This window comes from Drosophila miranda, unplaced genomic scaffold, assembly GCF_003369915.1.
Source record: "Drosophila miranda strain MSH22 unplaced genomic scaffold, D.miranda_PacBio2.1 Contig_AX1_pilon, whole genome shotgun sequence".
In the NCBI taxonomy this organism is placed as follows: Eukaryota; Metazoa; Arthropoda; class Insecta; order Diptera; family Drosophilidae; genus Drosophila; species Drosophila miranda.
The window spans coordinates 710588-734224 of NW_022881665.1; the positions used below are offsets into that span (position 1 = coordinate 710588).

A 23637-nucleotide genomic window follows, 5' to 3' on the forward strand; every position below is an offset into this window, starting at 1 on the left:
CAGAAAATTACAACCGATGACAACAACGAAACATTCAAGCTCATACCATTAGAAACAGTCAAAATTGGTTTTGAGGGTTCAGACATCCAGAAAAGGTATCTCTTTTTGGGATATGTGGGATGAAAGTAAGCATATATGTTCCCAGAGTAAGGCAGACTTGGTCACACTTCGACCAGATGCAAATCAGCTAGGAGGTGCTATAAATGCGGAGTCGAGGAGTGCACTGGTCTCAAGTGTATCCTTTGCAATGGGAAAAATCACTCAGCTAGGGACAGACTGATGTGCCCAGTATGGGAAAAGGAGATGGACATTAACAAAATAATGACAATCAAAAAAATCGCGCTTAAGGAAGTGCTTAGCACTTACTCAATCCATCAAAACTTTTCGCTGTTAGATAATTATGAAAAAAACTCAGAATCTGGAATCACTGTCCCAGAGACCACAGTGTTCCGGAGGGGCCCTTAATAACGATGCAGAATTCACCAGCCTGGGTGGCGGCTGCCGCCGTCGCAACCGCCGCAACCCTTCCAGGTAACACGCGCAGCGCGGATGCTAAAAACGGAAAATCAGGAGCCCGTGATTCAAAACAACCGCACTTGAAAACGCTCAACTCTGTCCAACAACGCCTTGCGCCCTGAAATCGTATGCAAAATTCAATTTTGTTTTGGAGAAAGAAGAGCATGAAGATGGAAGAGAGAAAGTTGAACTAAAAGACCATCCTATACCCCCCAAGTAGATGCAAATTGTTAATGCATTTTATACCCCCCTAAAGGTGTTACGTTTCATTGAAAAAGTTAATTAAATTTCGGTTTTTATTTGTATTTTTGTGATTTTTTTGTTTGTTTCTCGAATGTTTTCTGTAATTCTAATTTTTTCTTGTGACGGCAAGATATGCACACACATATACATACCTTGCCGTAATGTATGTATATGTGTGTGTGTATGGGAATGGGCTATGGGCAGCACACATACATATATATGTACTAGAGATGGGCAAGGACTGAAATAGTTTGGCACGACTCATCGTGGCACTGAAGTAAAAAGTTCCAGCACGCACTAACCCGCACCGTTAAAATATTCAAAGCACGGTTCAACACGTTTTTCATGATTTATTTGAACACATGTATGTCCGCTCATTATATTCATATATATTTTTTATTAAACAAAATAAGCATATAAAGCATTTAAATAAAATGATTTTACTGATATATAAATATTTAAATTTTATGCAGCCATTAATAATTTTTCTTCAACATTTGTATACCCGATACTCAAAATGAGTATGGGGAAATATTAGATTTTTGGTGAAAATGGATGTGTGTAATATCCAGAAGGAATCGTTTCCGACCCCATAGCCGAATTTACCGAAGGGATTGCGTGCGACTACCATGAGAAAATCGATCGCTCTAAATATTATACCAACACTATGGTCAAGCGTTGGGGAGGTGCTGGCAAAACAAATCTTTCGAATAAATCGCTCTATTTTCCATTGGAATTTTAAGTCTACCGTGGTCAAATGCCGTGATTGAACGGGTATTCAGTCAAATGAATATCGTTAAGATCAAACTTAATATTAAATATATGGTTTGTTTTAGAAATATTTACTTGTTTGATGTATACGACTAGAATTCTTTTGAAATTTAACGAATATGGATTGCGCTGTCATACCAAATGTTGCCACAACCACCAATCACCGGGAAATATTTAAATTCAACACGTTCCAGCGATAAATATACCGATTCGAGTAATAGCGAATTAGATGAAATAATAACACAATTATAAATCTATATATCTATTTGTAGCTTGTTCTAGCTTGTATTTTTGTAAGATATAGCATATTTTGACGCTCAGAATCTGGAATCACTGTCCCAGAGACCACAGTGTTCCGGAGGGGCCCTTAATAACGATGCAGAACTCACCAGCCTGGGTGGCGGCTGCCGCCGTCGCAACCGCCGCAACCGTCGCAACCGCCGCAACCAGAAAATAATTTTATTTCAATTTAAGCAAATACTTCCGACATGGCCGTAGCACTCTGCTAAAGAATGCCATTAGTATTAGAAAAATAACAATAAGTAAGAGGAAAAGGAAGTGGTCCGAGCAGGTCAAAAATATGGATATAATGGACCGAGAGCGCTTGGTGCCGGCCTTTTTATAGGAAAAAGCAGCAGTCGGCGACGTAGCCGCGTCAAAATGGCGGAGCCTCTGCTTTGCCGTAATGTATGTATATGTGTGTGTGTATGGGAATGGCCTGCAGTACCAGCAGTGAGCGATGACGAATGTCATCTACAATGTCATCGAGGCGTTGACGCCAGCCAAATCGAACCCTTTGTTTTTTCTTTTGTTTCTTTCTTTTCCGCGCGTGCCGAACGTAATTCGGTTCTGCCGACCGTGCGCAGTAGCAGAGAACTTCGTTTTATCTTTTCGTCTTCTTTGCGCCTGCGTCGACAGAACTTTTTTGCTTTATTCTTTGCTATTTGCAATCGTCACACGGAGTTTTAATAAGTGAAAATAAGTAATCTGTGATTATTATTATTATCAGGTAAGTGCAGTTTTTAAATTAATTAATAATATGTGTTGTACGCGTGTTAAATAAAAAATTATTTCAGCGGCGGTGAAGATGAAAATACCCGACGAGCCAGCAGAAAAAGTGATTCGGAAGGCTATTCACAACATTAAGAATAGTCATTTTCAGAAGACCTCAAGAGAAAAAAAATACAAAGCAGACAATAATGAATAATAATAAATAAAAATAATTGGAAAAATAAACAATTACAATGTATTACTTTTTATATTAAATGCATGATTTTTCGTGAAAAATCATCACTTATTAAGTGCATGATATTTAGGTAAAAATCATCACCTATAAGATGCATGATTTTTAGGTAAAAATCATCGCTTATTATGTGCATGATCTTTAGGCAAAAATCATGCATTTAATAAGCGATGATTTAGCCTTTTTCATCAGCGAGCGAGACCGGTCGTGTTTTTTCTTAACAGTCTGAAAAAGTGACTTTTTCCAAGCAACAAAAGGCTTAATTAAAAGTGATTGTAAAAATTGGATCATTGTTTATTTCATACAAATCTTCATCAATATATAAATTATTCCTCTTTTCATTCCAAAGGAGAGGTAAGTCTTTGGCAATCTGGTTAAACCAGCAAGTATGGCGGACGCCGGTCACTCGGTGTCTGCCAAATTGAAACCCCCTGATCAGGTGGCAAAAAAGCAGCAAAATTCAAACCCAAAAAACAATAGCAAAAAAACTTCAGTGCTTTGTGTTCAAGTGTGAAAGAGGACATATGCGACAGCTTGACTAACGAAAAGTACCCAGCAAAAAAGATGCGCAAGGAACAAAAAAGCGACAACACCAATACAGACATTAAATAACAAAATGCTGATATACGATGACAGTAAGAAAATGGTGGAGGCTTCTGACGGTGTGACCGTTCACAATTCTCACACAAATGCCATAAATGGTTTTACTGGAAATACTGAAATGACTAAAACACTGAATAAAAATACTAATCCGATTATAAACCATCAAATGTAGGTATCGAAAGAGAAACAGTGTTGTATAGTGAGTGCCACATCGGCACCAAAACACCAAAAATGGCTTATTCTTTTTTGAAAAATAAGACACCTTAAAATCAAAGGAATTAAAGAAATCGTAGCTCTTGCGCCTACACTATACAAGATTTATTTTAAGGTTTTCAGCGAAGCAAATGATTTAGTTTTAAATGAGGAGTTAAAAAAAATGAATTTAGTGGTATTTATACAAAAGACTATGTGGAATCCTATGGAGTAATTAAAGGGGTGCCCTCGGTTTTTCTGAGAATGAAATTATGGATAATATTACTTCTAACATAAAAATTAAGTCAATTGAAAGATTAGCAAGAAGGCAGAAAATTACAACCGATGACAACAACGAAACATTCAAGCTCATACCATTAGAAACAGTCAAAATTGGTTTTGAGGGTTCAGACATCCCAGAAAGGTATCTCTTTTTGGATATGTGGGATGAAAGTAAGCATATATGTTCCCAGAGTAAGGCAATGTTATAATTGTGGCAGACTTGGTCACACTTCGACCAGAAGCAAATCAGCTAGGAGGTGCTATAAATGCGGAGTCGAGGAGTGCACTGGTCTCAAGTGTATCCTTTGCAATGGGAAAAATCACTCAGCTAGGGACAGACTGATGTGCCCAGTATGGGAAAAGGAGATGGACATTAACAAAATAATGACAATCAAAAAAATCGCGCGTAAGGAAGTGCTTAGCACTTACTCAATCCATCAAAACTTTTCGCTGTTAGATAATTATGAAAAAAACTCAGAATCTGGAATCACTGTCCCAGAGACCACAGTGTTCCGGAGGGGCCTTAATAACGATGCAGAATTCACCAGCATGGGTGGCGGCTGCCGCCTTCGCAACCGCCGCAACCCTTCCAGGTAACACGCGCAGCGCGGATGCTAAAAACGGAAAATCAGGAGCCCGTGATTCAAAACAACCGCACTTGAAAACGCTCAACTCTGTCCAACAACGCCTTGCGCCCTGAAATCGTATGCAAAATTCAATTTTGTTTTGGAGAAAGAAGAGCATGAAGATGGAAGACAGAAAGTTGAACTAAAAGACCATCCTATACCCCCAAGTAGATGCACCTAAAGGTGTTACGTTTCATTGAAAAAGTTAATTAAATTTCGGTTTTTATTTGTATTTTTGTGATTTTTTTTGTTTGTTTCTCGAATGTTTTCTGTAATTCTAATTTTTCTTGTGACGGCAAGGTATGCACACACATATACATACCTTGCCGTAATGTATGTATATGTGTGTGTGTATGGGAATGGCTATGGGCAGCACACATACATATATATGTACTAGAGATGGGCAAGGACTGAAATAGTTTGGCACGACTCATCGTGCACTGAAGTAAAAAGTTCCAGCACGCACTAACCCGCACCGTTAAAATATTCAAAGCACGGTTCAACACGTTTTCATAATTTATTTGAACACATGTATGTCCGCTCATTATATTCATATATATGTTTTATTAAACAAAATAAGCATATAAAGCATTAAAATAAAATAAAATCCGACCCCATAGCCGAATTTCCCGAAGGATTGCGTGCGACTACCATGAGAAAATCGATCGCTCTAAATATTATACAACACTATGGTCAAGCGTTGGGGAGGTGCTGGCAAAAACAAATCTTTCGAATAAATCGCTCTATTTTCCATTGGAATTTTAAGTCTACCGTGGTCAAATGCCGTGATTGAACGGGTATTCAGTCAAATGAATATCGTTAAGATCAAACTTAATATTAAATATATGGTTTGTTTTAGAAATATTTACTTGTTTGATGTATACGACTAGAATTCTTTTGAAATTTAACGAATATGGATTGCGCTGTCATACCAAATGTTGCCACAACCACCAATCACCGGGAAATATTTAAATTCAACACGTTCCAGCGATAAATATACCGATTCGAGTAATAGCGAATTAGATGAAATAATAACACAATTAGAAATCTATATATCTATTTGTAGCTTGTTCTAGCTTGTATTTTTGTAAGATATAGCATATTTTGACGCTCAGAATCTGGAATCACTGTCCCAGAGACCACAGTGTTCCGGAGGGGCCTTAATAACGATGCAGAATTCACCAGCCTGGGTGGCGGCTGCCGCCGTCGCAACCGTCGCAACCGCCGCAACCGGCGCCGCCAGATAATAATTTATTTCAATTTAAGCAAATACTTCCGACATGGCCGTAGCACTCTGCTAAAGAATGCCATTAGTATTAGAAAATAACAATAAGTAAGAGGAAAAGGAAGTGGTCCGAGCAGGTCAAAAATATGGATATAATGGACCGAGAGCGCTTGGTGCCGGCCTTTTTATAGGAAAAGCAGCAGTCGGCGACGTAGCCACGTCAAAATGGCAGAGCCTCTGCTTTGCCGTAATGTATGTATATGTGTGTGTGTATGGGAATGGGCTATGGCAGCACACATACATATATATGTACTAGAGATGGGCAAGGACTGAAATAGTTTGGCACGACTCATCGTGGCACTGAAGTAAAAAGTTCCAGCACGCACTAACCCGCACCGTTAAAATATTCAAAGCACGGTTCAACACGTTTTTCATAATTTATTTGAACACATGTATGTCCGCTCATTATATTCATTATATATGTTTTATTAAACAAAATAAGCATATAAAGCATTAAAATAAAATAAAATCCGACCCATAGCCGAATTTCCCGAAGGGATTGCGTGCGACTACCATGAGAAAATCGATCGCTCTAAATATTATACCAACACTATGGTCAAGCGTTGGGGAGGTGCTGGCAAAAACAAATCTTTCGAATAAATCGCTCTATTTTCCATTGGAATTTTAAGTCTACCGTGGTCAAATGCCGTGATTTGAACGGGTATTCAGTCAAATGAATATCGTTAAGATCAAACTTAATATTAAATATATGGTTTGTTTTAGAAATATTTACTTGTTTGATGTATACGACTAGAATTCTTTTGAAATTTAACGAATATGGATTGCGCTGTCATACCAAATGTTGCCACAACCACCAATCACCGGGAAATATTTAAATTCAACACGTTCCAGCGATAAATATACCGATTCGAGTAATAGCGAATTAGATGAAATAATAACACAATTAGAAATCTATATATCTATTTGTAGCTTGTTCTAGCTTGTATTTTTGTAAGATATAGCATATTTTGACGCTCAGAATCTGGAATCACTGTCCCAGAGACCACAGTGTTCCGGAGGGGCCCTTAATAACGATGCAGAATTCACCAGCCTGGGTGGCGGCTGCCGCCGTCGCAACCGTCGCAACCGCCGCAACCGGCGCCGCCAGATAATAATTTTATTTCAATTTAAGCAAATACTTCCGACATGGCCGTAGCACTCTGCTAAAGAATGCCATTAGTATTAGAAAAATAACAATAAGTAAGAGGAAAAGGAAGTGGTCCGAGCAGGTCAAAAATATGGATATAATGGACCGAGAGCGCTTGGTGCCGGCCTTTTTATAGAAAAGCAGCAGTCGGCGACGTAGCCACGTCAAAATGGCAGAGCCTCTGCTTTGCCGTAATGTATGTATATGTGTGTGTGTATGGGAATGGGCTATGGGCAGCACACATACATATATATGTACTAGAGATGGGCAAGGACTGAAATAGTTTGGCACGACTCATCGTGGCACTGAAGTAAAAAGTTCAGCACGCACTAACCCGCACCGTTAAAATATTCAAAGCACGGTTCAACACGTTTTTCATGATTTATTTGAACACATGTATGTCCGCTCATTATATTCATATATATGTTTTATTAAACAAAATAAGCATATAAAGCATTAAAATAAAATAAAATCCGACCCATAGCCGAATTTCCCGAAGGGATTGCGTGCGACTACCATGAGAAAATCGATCGCTCTAAATATTATACCAACACTATGGTCAAGCGTTGGGAGGTGCTGGCAAAAACAAATCTTTCGAATAAACCGCTCTATTTTCCATTGGAATTTTAAGTCTACCGTGGTCAAATGCCGTGATTGAACGGGTATTCAGTCAAATGAATATCGTTAAGATCAAAACTTAATATTAAATATATGGTTTGTTTTAGAACTATTTACTTGTTTGATGTATACGACTAGAATTCTTTTGAAATTTAACGAATATGGATTGCGCTGTCATACCAAATGTTGCCACAACCACCAATCACGGGAAATATTTAAATTCAACACGTTCCAGCGATAAATATACCGATTCGAGTAATAGCGAATTAGATGAAATAATAACACAATTAGAAATCTATATATCTATTTGTAGCTTGTTCTAGCTTGTATTTTTGTAAGATATAGCATATTTTGACGCTCAGAATCTGGAATCACTGTCCCAGAGACCACAGTGTTCCGGAGGGGCCCTTAATAACGATGCAGAATTCACCAGCCTGGGTGGCGGCTGCCGCCGTCGCAACCGCCGCAACCGTCGCAACCGCCGCAACCAGAAAATAATTTTATTTCAATTTAAGCAAATATTTCCGACATGGCCGTAGCACTCTGCTAAAGAATGCCATTAGTATTAGAAAAATAACAATAAGTAAGAGGAAAAGGAAGTGGTCCGAGCAGGTCAAAAATATGGATATAATGGACCGAGAGCGCTTGGTGCCGGCCTTTTTATAGGAAAAGCAGCAGTCGCGACGTAGCCACGTCAAAATGGCAGAGCCTCTGCTTTGCCGTAATGTATGTATATGTGTGTGTGTATGGGAATGGGCTATGGGCAGCACACATACATATATATGTACTAGAGATGGCAAGGACTGAAATAGTTTGGCACGACTCATCGTGGCACTGAAGTAAAAAGTTCCAGCACGCACTAACCCGCACCGTTAAAATATTCAAAGCACGGTTCAACACGTTTTTCATGATTTATTTGAACACATGTATGTCCGCTCATTATATTCATATATATGTTTTATTAAACAAAATAAGCATATAAAGCATTAAAATAAAATAAAATCCGACCCCATAGCCGAATTTCCCGAAGGGATTGCGTGCGACTACCATGAGAAAATCGATCGCTCTAAATATTATACCAACACTATGGTCAAGCGTTGGGAGGTGCTGGCAAAAACAAATCTTTCGAATAAACCGCTCTATTTTCCATTGGAATTTTAAGTCTACCGTGGTCAAATGCCGTGATTGAACGGGTATTCAGTCAAATGAATATCGTTAAGATCAAACTTAATATTAAATATATGGTTTGTTTTAGAAATATTTACTTGTTTTATGTATACGACTAGAATTCTTTTGAAATTTAACGAATATGGATTGCGCTGTCATACAAAATGTTGCCACAACCACCAATCACCGGAAATATTTAAATTCAACACGTTCCAGCGATAAATATACGATTCGAGTAATAGCGAATTAGATGAAATAATAACACAATTAGAAATCTATATATCTATTTGTAGCTTGTTCTAGCTTGTATTTTTGTAAGATATAGCATATTTTGACGCTCAGAATCTGGAATCACTGTCCAGAGACCACAGTGTTCCGGAGGGGCCCTTAATAACGATGCAGAATTCACCAGCCTGGTGGCGGCTGCCGCCGTCGCAACCGTCGCAATCGCCGCAACCGCCGCAACCGGCGCCGCCAGATAATAATTTTATTTCAATTTAAGCAAATACTTCCGACATGGCCGTAGCACTCTGCTAAAGAATGCCATTAGTATTAGAAAAATAACAATAAGTAAGAGGAAAAGGAGTGGTTCGAGCAGGTCAAAAATATGGATATAATGGACGAGAGCGCTTGGTGCGGCCTTTTTATAGGAAAAGCAGCAGTCGGCGACGTAGCCGCGTCAAAATGGCGGAGCCTCTGCTTTGCCGTAATGTATGTATATGTGTGTGTGTATGGGAATGGGCTATGGGCAGCACACATACATATATATGTACTAGAGATGGGCAAGGACTGAAATAGTTTGGCACGACTCATCGTGGCACTGAAGTAAAAAGTTCCAGCACGCACTAACCGCACCGTTAAAATATTCAAAGCACGGTTCACACGTTTTCATGATTTATTTGAACACATGTATGTCCGCTCATTATATTCATATATATGTTTTATTAAACAAATAAGCATATAAAGCATTAAAATAAAATGATTTTACTGATATATAAATATTTAAATTTTATGCAGCCATTAATCCTTCTTCTGCTGCGTTTGTTTTGTTTACAAGGGGAGGCGCGCTTTATACAATTTACAATGAATCGACGGAATTACTTGATTCTTCCATTGAATCAGACGAGGATAAGATTCGAAAGAGCTACGATCATGAGGACTTGAAAACATTCCTGGCCAAATCGACTATAAAGGATTACTTTCAACGTGCACTGCAAATATCAGATTACTATCAGCTGCTAAGCTAGTTGCAGGCGACTTTGTCCAGATATGTTTGGGCAGATTTTGATCTGGAAGAGAAGCTTGATTTATATATTCTGGCCATAATGATGATGACATACGAACAGGATAATTTTATAGTCATTAATTAAACGCTTCACGCTGTAGATACTGTCTCCATTTAGTATCTATTCTTTATCCAGACCAGATTGATTTTATTGCCAATGGCTTGTATAAGAACTTTGTGCAAGGCGTGGGAGCAAGCGTTTGGAAAATTTCTTGAATATGCAGGCGGCCTTTCCCCGTTTAATGCTCTCATCTGGATCTGGCAGTGACATTGCCCTGGCCCTGCTTCTGACCATCTTGAGCAGATACACCAAAGTCCCAGCAAGACTGCAAATTACTGGAAATGCGCGTAATGCATTCGAAATGCAAAGTTGGTCAGCTGGCAGCAGCTGGCGAACTCTGATCAATACCATGACATGTTCATTCTGATGCGCTCGTTTTTCCTCGTCATAAATATGTGGATTAATCGTCACGAGTTTTCTCGAAAGTGATCTTGGAGAGAAAATGCGCACATACTTCCTAACCGTGTGCAAGGTATTGTGTAAAAAAACCGACATCGAATCAGACTTTGCCATGACGCTGGAGCGATTCATTGCTCTCTGCGTTGTACGTGCAGCAAGGATACATGAACCCTAATGGTCCTAATGCTAGAGATTACCATAAGTGTATTTTTTTTATTTGTCGTCCATATGGAGAATATCAAGGGCTGAGTACCAATCCAGCTGCAGATGCATCCGCAATAAATGTTTTTATAAAATTTAAAAAAAAAAAAATTTAAAAAAAAAAAAATAATTTTGCTTCAACATTTTGTGAAAATGGATGTGTGTAACATCCAGAAGGAATCGTTTCGACCCCATAGCGAATTTCCGAAGGGATTGCGTGCGACTACCATGAGAAAATCGATCGCTCTAAATATTATACAACACTATGGTCAAGCGTTGGGGAGGTGCTGGCAAAAACAAATCTTTCGAATAAACCGCTCTATTTTCCATTGGAATTTTAAGTCTACGTGGTCAATGCCGTGATTGAACGGGTATTCAGTCAAATGAATATCGTTAAGATCAACTTAATATTAAATATATGGTTTGTTTTAGAATATTTACTTGTTTGATGTATACGACTAGAATTCTTTTGAAATTTAACGAATATGGATTGCGCTGTCATACCAAATGTTGCCACAACCACAATCACCGGAAATATTTAAATTCAACACGTTCCAGCGATAAATATACGATTCGGAGTAATAGCGAATTAGATGAAATAATAACACAATTAGAAATCTATATATCTATTTGTAGCTTGTTCTAGCTTGTATTTTGTAAGACTATAGCATATTTTGACGCTCAGAATCTGAATCACTGTCCAGAGACCACAGTGTTCCGGAGGGGCCCTTAATAACGATGCAGAATTCACCAGCCTGGGTGGCGCTGCCGCCGTCGCAACCGCGCAACCCTTCCAGGTAACACGCGCAGCGCGGATGCTAAAAACGGAAAATCAGGAGCCCGTGATTAAAAACAACCGCACTTGAAAACGCTCAACTCTGTCCAACAACGCCTTGCTCCCTGAAATCGTATCAAAATTCAATTTTGTTTTTTAGAAAGAAGAGCATGAAGATGGAAGAGAGAAAGTTGAACTAAAAGACATCTATACCCCCAAGTAGATGCAAATTGTTAATGCATTTTATACCCCCCTAAAGGTGTACGTTTCATTGAAAAAGTTAATTAAATTTCGGTTTTTATTTGTATTTTTGTGATTTTTTTGTTGTTTCTCGATTGTTTTCTGTAATTCTAATTTTTCTTGTGACGGCAAGTATGCACACACAATACATACCTTGCCGTAATGTATGTATATGTGTGTGTGTATGGGAATGGGCTATGGGCAGCACACATACATATATATGTACTAGAGATGGGCAAGGACTGAAATAGTTTGGCACGACTCATCGTGGCACTGAAGTAAAAAGTTCCAGCACGCACTAACCCGCACCGTTAAAATATTCAAAGCACGGTTCAACACGTTTTTCATGATTTATTTGAACACATGTATGTCCGCTCATTATATTCATATATATTTTTTATTAAACAAATAAGCATATAAAGCATTTAAATAAATGATTTTACTGATATATAAATATTTAAATTTTATGCAGCCATTAATAATTTTTCTTCAACATTTGTATACCCGATACTCAAAATGAGTATGGGGAAATATTAGATTTTTGGTGAAAATGGATGTGTGTATTATCCAGAAGGAATCGTTTCCGACCCCATAACCGAATTTCCCGAAGGGATTGCGTGCGACTACCATGAGAAAATCGATCGCTCTAAATATTATACCAACACTATGGTCAAGCGTTGGGAGGTGCTGGCAAAAACAAATCTTTCGAATAAACGCTCTATTTTCCATTGGAATTTTAAGTCTACCGTGGTCAAATGCCGTGATTGAACGGGTATTCAGTCAAATGAATATCGTTAAGATCAAACTTAATATTAAATATATGGTTTGTTTTAGAAATATTACTTGTTTGATGTATACGACTAGAATTCTTTTGAAATTTAACGAATATGGATTGCGCTGTCATACCAAATGTTGCCACAACCACAATCACCGGGAAATATTTAAATTCAACACGTTCCAGCGATAAATATACCGATTCGAGTAATAGCGAATTAGATGAAATAATAACACAATTAGAAATCTATATATCTATTTGTAGCTTGTTCTAGCTTGTATTTTTGTAAGATATAGCATATTTTGACGCTCAGAATCTGGAATCACTGTCCAGAGACCACAGTGTTCCGGAGGGGCCTTAATAACGATGCAGAATTCACCAGCCTGGGTGGCGGCTGCCGCGTCGCAACGCCGCAACCGTCGCAACCGTCGCAACCGCCGCAACCCTTCCAGGTAACACGCGCAGCGCGGATGCTAAAAACGGAAAATCAGGAGCCGTGATTCAAAACAACCGCACTTGAAAACGCTCAACTCTGTCCAACAACGCCTTGCGCCTGAAATCGTATGCAAAATTCAATTTTGTTTTGGAGAAAGAAGAGCATGAAGATGGAAGAGAGAAAGTTTAACTAAAAGACCATCTATACCCCAAGTAGATGCAAATTGTTAATGCATTTTTTACCCCCTAAGGTGTTACGTTTCATTGAAAAAGTTAATTAAATTTCGGTTTTTATTTGTATTTTTTGTGATTTTTTGTTTGTTTCTCGAATGTTTTCTGTAATTCTAATTTTTCTTGTGACGGCAAGGTATGCACACACATATACATACCTTGCCGTAATGTATGTATATGTGTGTGTGTATGGGAATGGGCTATGGGCAGCACACATACATATATATGTACTAGAGATGGGCAAGGACTGAAATAGTTTGGCACGACTCATCGTGGCACTGAAGTAAAAAGTTCCAGCACGCACTAACCGCACGTTAAATATTCAAAGCACGGTTCAACACGTTTTTCATGATTTATTTGAACACATGTATGTCCGCTCATTATATTCATATATATTTTTTATTAAACAAAATAAGCATATAAAGCATTAAAATAAAATGATTTTACTGATATATAAATATTTAAATTTTATGCAGCCATTAATAATTTTTCTTCAACATTTGTATACCCGATACTCAAAATGAGTATGGGGAAATATTAGATTTTTGGTGAAAATGGATGTGTGTAATATCCAGAAGGAATCGTTCCGACCAATAGCCGAATTTCCCGAAGGGATTGCGTGCGACTACCATGAGAAAATCGATCGCTCTAAATATTATACCAACACTATGGTCAAGCGTTGGGGAGGTGCTGGCAAAAACAAATCTTTCGAATAAACCGCTCTATTTTCATTGGAATTTTAAGTCTACCGTGGTCAAATGCCGTGATTGAACGGGTATTCAGTCAAATGAATATCGTTAAGATCAAACTTAATATTAAATATATGGTTTGTTTTAGAAATATTTACTTGTTTGATGTATACGACTAGAATTCTTTTGAAATTTAACGAATATGGATTGCGCTGTCATACCAAATGTTGCCACAACACCAATCACAGGAAATATTTAAATTCAACACGTTCCAGCGATAAATATACGGATTCGAGTAATAGCGAATTAGATGAAATAATAACACAATTAAAAATCTATATATCTATTTGTAGCTTGTTCTAGCTTGTATTTTTGTAAGATATAGCATATTTTGACGCTCAGAATCTGGAATCACTGTCCCAGAGACCACAGTGTTCCGGAGGGGCCTTAATAACGATGCAGAATTCACCAGCCTGGGTGGCGGCTGCCGCCGTCGCAACCGCCGCAACCGTCGCAACCGCCGCAACCGGCGCCGCCAGATAATAATTTTATTTCAATTTAAGCAAATACTTCCGACATGGCCGTAGCACTCTGCTAAAGAATGCCATTAGTATTAGAAAAATAACAATAAGTAAGAGGAAAAGGAAGTGGTCCGAGCAGGTCAAAAATATGGATATAATGGACCGAGAGCGCTTGGTGCGGCCTTTTATAGGAAAAGCAGCAGTCGGCGACGTAGCCGCGTCAAAAGGCGGAGCCTCTGCTTTGCCGTAATGTATGTATATGTGTGTGTGTATGGGAATGGCCTGCAGTACCAGCAGTGAGCGATGACGAATGTCATCTACAATGTCATCGAGGCGTTGACGCCAGCCAAATCGAACCTTTGTTTTTTCTTTTGTTTCTTTCTTTTCGCGCGTGCGAACGTAATTCGGTTCTGCCGACCGTGCGCAGTAGCAGAGAACTTCGTTTTATCTTTTCGTCTTCTTTGCGCCTGCGTCGACAGAACTTTTTTGCTTTGTTCTTTGCTATTTGCAATCGTCCACGGAGTTTTAATAAGTGAAAATAAGTAATCTGTGATTATTATTATTATCAGGTAAGTGCAGTTTTTAAATAATTAATAATATGTGTTGTACGCGTGTTAAATAAAAAATTATTTCAGCGGCGGTGAAGATGAAAATACCCGACGAGCCAGCAGAAAAAGTGATTCGGAAGGCTATTCACAACATTAAGAATAGTCATTTTCAGAAGACCTCAAGAGAAAAAAAATACAAAGCAGACAATAATGAATAATAATAAATAAAAATAATTGGAAAAATAAACAATTACAATGTATTACTTTTTATATTAAATGCATGATTTTTCGTGAAAAATCATCACTTATTAAGTGCATGATATTTAGGTAAAAATCATCACCTATAAGATGCATGATTTTTAGGTAAAAATCATCGCTTATTATGTGCATGATCTTTAGGCAAAAATCATGCATTTAATAAGCGATGATTTAGGCTTTTCATCAGCGAGCGAGACCGGTCGTGTTTTTTCTTAACAGTCTGAAAAGTGACTTTTTCCAAGCAACAAAGGCTTAATTAAAAGTGATTGTAAAAATTGGATCATTGTTTATTTCATACAAATCTTCATCAATATATAAATTATTCCTCTTTTCATTTCCAAAGGAGAGGTAAGTCTTTGGCAATCTGGTTAAACCAGCAAGTATGGCGGACGCCGGTCACTCGGTGTCTGCCAAATTGAAACCCCCTGATCAGGTGGCAAAAAGCAGCAAATTCAAACCCAAAAAACAATAGCAAAAAACTTCAGTGCTTTGTGTTCAAGTGTGAAAGAGGACATATGCGACAGCTTGACTAACGAAAAGTACCCAGCAAAAAAGATGCGCAAGGAACAAAAAAAGCGACAACACCAATACAGACATAAATAACAAAATGCTGATATACGATGACAGTAAGAAAATGGTGGAGGCTTCTGACGGTGTGACCGTTCACAATTCTCACACAATGCCATAAATGGTTTTACTGGAAATACTGAAATGACTAAACACTGAATAAAAATACTAATCCGATTATAAACCCATCAAATGTAGGTATCGAAAGAGAAACAGTGTTGTATAGTGAGTGCCACATCGGCACCAAAACACCAAAAATGGCTTATTCTTTTTTGAAAAAATAAGACACCTTAAAATCAAAGGAATTAAAGAAATCGTAGCTCTTGCGCCCACACTATACAAGATTTATTTTAAGGTTTTCAGCGAAGCAAATGATTTAGTTTTAAATGAGGAGTTAAAAAAATGAATTTAGTGGTATTTATACAAAAGACTATGTGGAATCCTATGGAGTAATTAAAGGGGTGCCCCTCGGTTTTTCTGAGAATGAAATTATGGATAATATTACTTCTAACATAAAAATTAAGTCAATTGAAAGATTAGCAAGAAGGCAGAAAATTACAACCGATGACAACAACGAAACATTCAAGCTCATAACATTAGAAACAGTCAAATTGGTTTTGAGGGTTCAGACATCCCAGAAAAGGTATCTCTTTTTGGATATGTGGGATGAAAGTAAGCATATATGTTCCAAGAGTAAGGCAATGTTATAATTGTGGCAGACTTGGTCACACTTCGACCAGATGCAAATCAGCTAGGAGGTGCTATAAATGCGGAGTCGAGGAGTGCACTGGTCTCAGTGTATCCTTTGCAATGGGAAAAATCACTCAGCTAGGGACAGACTGATGTGCCCAGTATGGGAAAAGGAGATGGACATTAACAAAATAATGACAATCAAAAAAATCGCGCGTAAGGAAGTGCTTAGCACTTACTCAATCCATCAAAACTTTTCGCTGTTAGATAATTATGAAAAAAACTCAGAATCTGGAATCACTGTCCAAGACACCACAGTGTTCCGGAGGGGCCTTAATAACGATGCAGAATTCACCAGCCTGGGTGGCGGCTGCCGCCGTCGCAACTGCCGCAACCGCCGCAACCGTCGCAACCGTCGCAACCGTCGCAACCGCCGCAACCCTTCCAGGTAACACGCGCAGCGCGGATGCTAAAAACGGAAAATCAGGAGCCCGTGATTCAAAACAACCGCACTTGAAAACGCTCAACTCTGTCCAACAACGCCTTGCGCCTGAAATCGTATGCAAAATTCAATTTTGTTTTGGAGAAGAAGAGCATGAAGATGGAAGAGAGAAAGTTGAACTAAAAGACCATCCTATACCCCCCAAGTAGATGCAAATTGTTAATGCATTTTATACCCCCCTAAAGGTGTTACGTTTCATTGAAAAAGTTAATTAAATTTCGGTTTTTATTTGTATTTTTGTGATTTTTTTTGTTTGTTTCTCGAATGTTTTCTGTAATTCTAATTTTTCTTGTGACGGCAAGGTATGCACACACATATACATACCTTGCCGTAATGTATGTATATGTGTGTGTGTATGGAATGGCTATGGGCAGCACACATACATATATATGTACTAGAGATGGGCAAGGACTGAAATAGTTTGGCACGACTCATAGTGGCACTGAAGTAAAAAGTTCCAGCACGCACTAACCCGCACCGTTAAAATATTCAAAGCACGGTTCAACACGTTTTTCATGATTTATTTGAACACATGTATGTCCGCTCATTATATTCATATATATGTTTTATTAAACAAAATAAGCATATAAAGCATTAAAATAAAATAAAATCGACCCCATAGCCGAATTTCCCGAAGGGATGCGTGCGACTACCATGAGAAATCGATCGCTCTAAATATTATACCAACACTATGGTCAAGCGTTGGGGAGGTGCTGGCAAAAACAAATCTTTCGAATAAATCGCTCTATGTTCGATTGGATTTTAAGTCTACCGTGGTCAAATGCCGTGATTGAACGGGTATTCAGTCAAATGAATATCGTTAAGATCAAACTTAATATTAAATATATGGTTTGTTTTAGAAATATTTACTTGTTTGATGTATACGACTAGAATTCTTTGAAATTTAACGAATATGGATTGCGCTGTCATACCAAATGTTGCCACAACCACCAATCACCGGGAAATATTTAATTCAACACGTTCCAGCGATAAATATACCGATTCGAGTAATAGCGAATTAGATGAAATATAACACAATTAGAAATCTATATATCTATTTGTAGCTTGTTCTAGCTTGTATTTTTGTAAGATATAGCATATTTTGACGCTCAGAATCTGGAATCACTGTCCAGAGACCACAGTGTTCCGGAGGGCCCTTAATAACGATGCAGAATTCACCAGCCTAGGTGGCGGCTGCCGCGTCGCAACCGCCGCAACCAGAAATTAATTTTATTTCAATTTAAGCAAATACTTCCGACATGGCCGTAGCACTCTGCTAAAGAATGCCATTAGTATTAGAAAATAACAATAAGTAAGAGGAAAAGGAAGTGGTCCGAGCAGGTCAAAAATATGGATATAATGGACCGAGAGCGCTTGGTGCGGCCTTTTTATAGGAAAAGCAGCAGTCGGCGACGTAGCCGCGTCAAAATGGCGGAGCCTCTGCTTTGCCGTAATGTATGTATATGTGTGTGTGTATGGGAATGGGCTATGGGCAGCACACATACATATATATGTACTAGAGATGGGCAAGGATGAAATAGTTTGGCACGACTCATCGTGGCACTGAAGTAAAAAGTTCCAGCACGCACTAACCCGCACCGTTAAATATTCAAGCACGGTTCAACACGTTTTTTATGATTTATTTGAACACATGTATGTCCGCTCATTATATTCATATATATTTTTTATTAAACAAAATAAGCATATAAGCATTAAAATAAAATGATTTTACTGATATATAAATATTTAAATTTTTATGCAGCCATTAATAATTTTTTCTTCAACATTTGTATACCCGATACTCAAAATGAGTATGGGGAAATATTAGATTTTTGGTGAAAATGGATGTGTGTAATATCCAGAAGGAATCGTTTCCGACCCATAGCCGAATTTCCGAAGGGATTGCGTGCGACTACATGAGAAATCGATCGCTCTAATATTATACCAACACTATGGTCAAGCGTTGGGGAGGTGCTGGCAAAAACAAATCTTTCGAATAAACCGCTCTATTTTCCATTGGAATTTTAAGTCTACCGTGGTCAAATGCCGTGATTGAACGGGTATTCAGTCAATGAATATCGTTAAGATCAAACTTAATATTAAATATATGGTTTGTTTTAGAAATATTTACTTGTTTGATGTATACGACTAGAATTCTTTTGAAATTTAACGAATATGGATTGCGCTGTCATACCAATGTTGCCACAACCACCAATCACGGGAAATATTTAAATTCAACACGTTTCCAGCGATAATATACCGATTCGAGTAATAGCGAATTAGATGAAATAATAACACATTATAAATCTATATATCTATTTGTAGCTTGTTCTAGCTTGTATTTTTGTAAGATATAGCATATTTTGACGCTCAGAATCTGGATCACTGTCCAGAGACCACAGTGTTCCGGAGGGGCCTTAATAACGATGCAGAATTCACAGCCTGGGTGGCGGCTGCCGCCGCCGCAACCGTCGCAACCGCCGCAACCCTTCCAGGTAACACGCGCAGCGCGGATGCTAAAACGGAAAATCAGGAGCCCGTGATTCAAAACAACCGCACTTGAAAACGCTCAACTCTGTCCAACAACGCTTGCGCCTGAAATCGTATGCAAATTCAATTTGTTTTGGAGAAGAAGAGCATGAAGATGGAAGAGAGAAAGTTGAACTAAAGACCATCCTATACCCCCAAGTAGATGCAAATTGTTAATGCATTTTATACCCCTAAAGGTGTTACGTTTCATTGAAAAGTTAATTAAATTTCGGTTTTTATTTGTATTTTTGTGATTTTTTTGTTTGTTTCTCGAATGTTTTCTGTAATTCTAATTTTTCTTGTGACGGCAAGGTATGCACACACATATACATACCTTGCCGTAATGTATGTATATGTGTGTGTATATGGGAATGGGCTATGGGCAGCACACATACATATATATGTACTAGAGATGGGCAAGGACTGAAATAGTTTGGCACGACTCATCGTGGCACTGAAGTAAAAGTTTCCAGCACGCACTAACCCGCACCGTTAAAATATTCAAAGCACGGTTCAACACGTTTTTCATGATTTATTTGAACACATGTATGTCGCTCATTATATTCAAATATATGTTTTATTAAACAAATAAGCATATAAAGCATTAAAATAAAATGATTTACTGATATATAAATATTTTATTTTATGCAGCCATTAATCCTTCTTCTGCTGCGTTTGTTTTGTTTACAAGGGGAGGCGCGCTTTATACAATTTTACAATGATCGACGGATTACTTGATTCTTCCATTGAATCAGACGAGGATAGATTCGAAAGAGCTACGATCATGAGGACTTGAAAACATTCCTGGCCAATCGACTATAAAGGATTACTTTCAACGTGCACTGCAAATTCAGATTGCTATCAGCTGCTAAGCTATTTGCAGGCGACTTTGTCAGATATGTTTGGGCAGATTTTGATCTGGAAGAGAAGCTTGATTTATATATTCTGGCATAATGATGATGACATAACGAACAGGATATTTTATAGTCATTAATAACGCTTCACGCTGTTAGATACTGTCTCCATTTAGTATATATTCTTTATCCAGACAGATTGAATTTATTGCCAATGGCTTGTATAAGAACTTTGTGCAAGGGTGGGAGCCAAGCGTTTGGAAAATTTCTTGAATATGCAGGCGGCCTTTCCCGTTTAATGCTCTCATCTGGATCTGGCAGTGACATTGCCCTGGCCCTGCTTCTGACCATCTTGAGCAGATACACCAAAGTCCCAGCAAGACTGCAAATGACTGAAATGCGCGTAATGCATTCGAAATGGCAAAGTTGGTCAGCTGCAGCAGCTGGCGAACTCTGATCATACCATGACATGTTCATTCTGATGCGCTCGTTTTTTCCTCGTCATAATTATGTGGATTAATCGTCACGAGTTTCTCGAAAGTGATCTTGGAGAGAAAATGCGCACATACTTCCTAACCGTGTGCAAGTATTGTGTAAAAAACCGACATCGAATCAGACTTTGCCATGACGCTGGAGCGATTCATTGCCCTCTGCGTTGTTACGTGCAGCAAGGATACATGAACCCTAATGGTCCCTAATGCTAAGAGATTACCATAAGTGTATTTTTTTTTATTTTGTCGGTCCATATGGAGAATATCCAAGGGCTGAGTACCAATCCAGCTGCAGATGCATCCGCAAAAAATGTTTTTATAAAGTTAAAAAAAAAAAAATAAAAAAAAATAATAATTTTTTCTTCAACATTTGTATACCCGATACTCAAAATGAGTATGGGGAAATATTAGATTTTTGGTGAAAATGGATGTGTTTAACATCCAGAGGATCGTTTCCGACCCATAGCCGAATTTCCGATTCATTTTGTTTTGGAGAAGAAGAGCATGAGATGGAAGAGAGAAAGTTGAACTAAAAGACCATCCTATACCCCCAAGTAGATGCAAATTGTTAATGCATTTTTTACCCCCTAAAGGTGTTACGTTTCATTGAAAAAGTTAATTAAATTTCGGTTTTTATTTGTATTTTTGTGATTTTTTTGTTTGTTTCTCGAATGTTTTCTGTTAATTCTAATTTTTCTTGTGACGGCAAGGTATGCACAACATATACATAACCTTGCCGTAATGTATGTATATGTGTGTGTGTATGGGAATGGGCTATGGGCAGCACACATACATATATATGTATAGAGATGGGCAAGGACTGAAATAGTTTGGCACGACTCATCGTGGCACTGAAGTAAAAAGTTCCAGCACGCACTAACCCGCACCGTTAAAATATTCAAGCACGGTTCAACACGTTTTTCATGATTTATTTGAAACATGTATGTCCGCGCTTTTTTATTAAACAAAAATAAGCATATAAAGCATTAAAATAAAATGATTTTACTGATATATAAATATTTAAATTTTATGCAGCCATTAATAATTTTTCTTCAATTTGTATACCCGATACTCAAATGAGTATGGGGAAATATTAGATTTTTGGTGAAAATGGATGTGTGTAATATCCAGAAGGAATCGTTTCGACCCATAGCCGAATTTACGAAGGGATTGCGTGCGACTACCATGAGAAAATCGATCGCTCTAAATATTATACCAACACTATGGTCAAGCGTTGGGGAGGTGCTGGCAAAAAAACAAATCTTTCGAATAAATCGCTCTATGTTCGATTGGAATTTTAAGTCTACCGTGGTCAAATGCCGTGATTGAACGGGTATTCAGTCAAATGAATATCGTTAAGATCAAACTTAATATTAAATATATGGTTTGTTTTAGAAATATTTACTTGTTTGATGTATACGACTAGAATTCCTTTGAAATTTAACGAATATGGATTGCGCTGTCATACCAAATGTTGCCACAACCACCAATCACCGGGAAATATTTAAATTCAACACGTTCCAGCGATAAATATACCGATTCGAGTAATAGCGAATTAGATGAAATAATACACAATTAGAAATCAATATATCTATTTGTAGCTTGTTCTAGCTTGTATTTTTGTAAGATATAGCATATTTTGACGCTCAGAATCTGGAATCACTGTCCCAGAGACCACAGTGTTCCGGAGGGGCCCTTAATAACGATGCAGAATTCACCAGCCTGGGTGGCGGCTGCCGCCGTCGCAACCGTCGCAACCGCCGCAACCAGAAAATAATTTTATTTCAATTTAAGCAAATACTTCCGACATGGCCGTAGCACTCTGCTAAAGAATGCCATTAGTATTAGAAAAATACAATAAGTAAGAGGAAAAGGAAGTGGTCCGAGCAGGTCAAAAATATGGATATAATGGACCGAGAGCGCTTGGTGCCGGCCTTTTTATAGGAAAAGCAGCAGTCGGCGACGTAGCCGCGTCAAAATGGCGGAGCCTCTGCTTTGCCGTAATGTATGTATATGTGTGTGTGTATGGGAATGGCCCTGCAGTACCAGCAGTGAGCGATGACGAATGTCATCTACTATGTCATCGAGGCGTTGACGCCAGCCAAATCGAACCCTTTGTTTTTTCTTTTGTTTTTCTTTCTTTTCCGCGCGTGCCGAACGTAATTCGGTTCTGCCGACCGTGCGCAGTAGCAGAGAACTTCGTTTTATCTTTTCGTCTTCTTTGCGCCTGCGTCGACAGAACTTTTTTGCTTTGTTCTTTGCTATTTGCAATCGTCACACGGAGTTTTAATAAGTGAAAATAAGTAATCTGTGATTATTATTATTATCAGGTAAGTGCAGTTTTTAAATAATTAATAATATGTGTTGTACGCGTGTTAAATAAAAAATTATTTCAGCGGCGGTGAAGATGAAAATACCCGACGAGCCAGCAGAAAAAGTGATTCGGAAGGCTATTCACAACATTAAGAATAGTCATTTTCAGAAGACCTCAAGAGAAAAAAAATACAAAGCAGACAATAATGAATAATAATAAATAAAAATAATTGGAAAAATAAACAATTACAATGTATTACTTTTTATATTAAATGCATGATTTTTCGTGAAAAATCATCACTTATTAAGTGCATGATATTTAGGTAAAAATCATCACCTATAAGATGCATGATTTTTAGGTAAAAATCATCGCTTATTATGTGCATGATCTTTAGGCAAAAATCATGCATTTAATAAGCGATGATTTAGGCCTTTTCATCAGCGAGCGAGACCGGTCGTGTTTTTTCTTAACAGTCTGAAAAGTGACTTTTTCCAAGCAACAAAGGCTTAATTAAAAGTGATTGTAAAAATTGGATCATTGTTTATTTCATACAAATCTTCATCAATATATAAATTATTC

The 23637-nt window shown here is 38.0% G+C and overlaps 3 long non-coding RNA genes across 3 annotated transcripts; all 3 read left to right on the plus strand.

The window, feature by feature from the left end:
- The first annotated feature begins 2257 nt into the window (after positions 1–2257).
- Positions 2258–2696, plus strand: LOC117195284. The gene is made up of 2 exons (XR_004475021.1): positions 2258–2539; positions 2607–2696. It is a non-coding gene; the product is annotated as an uncharacterized LOC117195284 (long non-coding RNA).
- Positions 2697–14821: 12125 nt separating this feature from the next.
- On the plus strand, positions 14822–15030 carry LOC117195287. Its single transcript, XR_004475022.1, has 2 exons — positions 14822–14874; positions 14941–15030. It is a non-coding gene; the product is annotated as an uncharacterized LOC117195287 (long non-coding RNA).
- Positions 15031–22817: 7787 nt separating this feature from the next.
- LOC117195281 lies at positions 22818–23230 on the plus strand. The gene is made up of 2 exons (XR_004475020.1): positions 22818–23074; positions 23141–23230. It is a non-coding gene; the product is annotated as an uncharacterized LOC117195281 (long non-coding RNA).
- Positions 23231–23637: the final 407 nt, after the last annotated feature.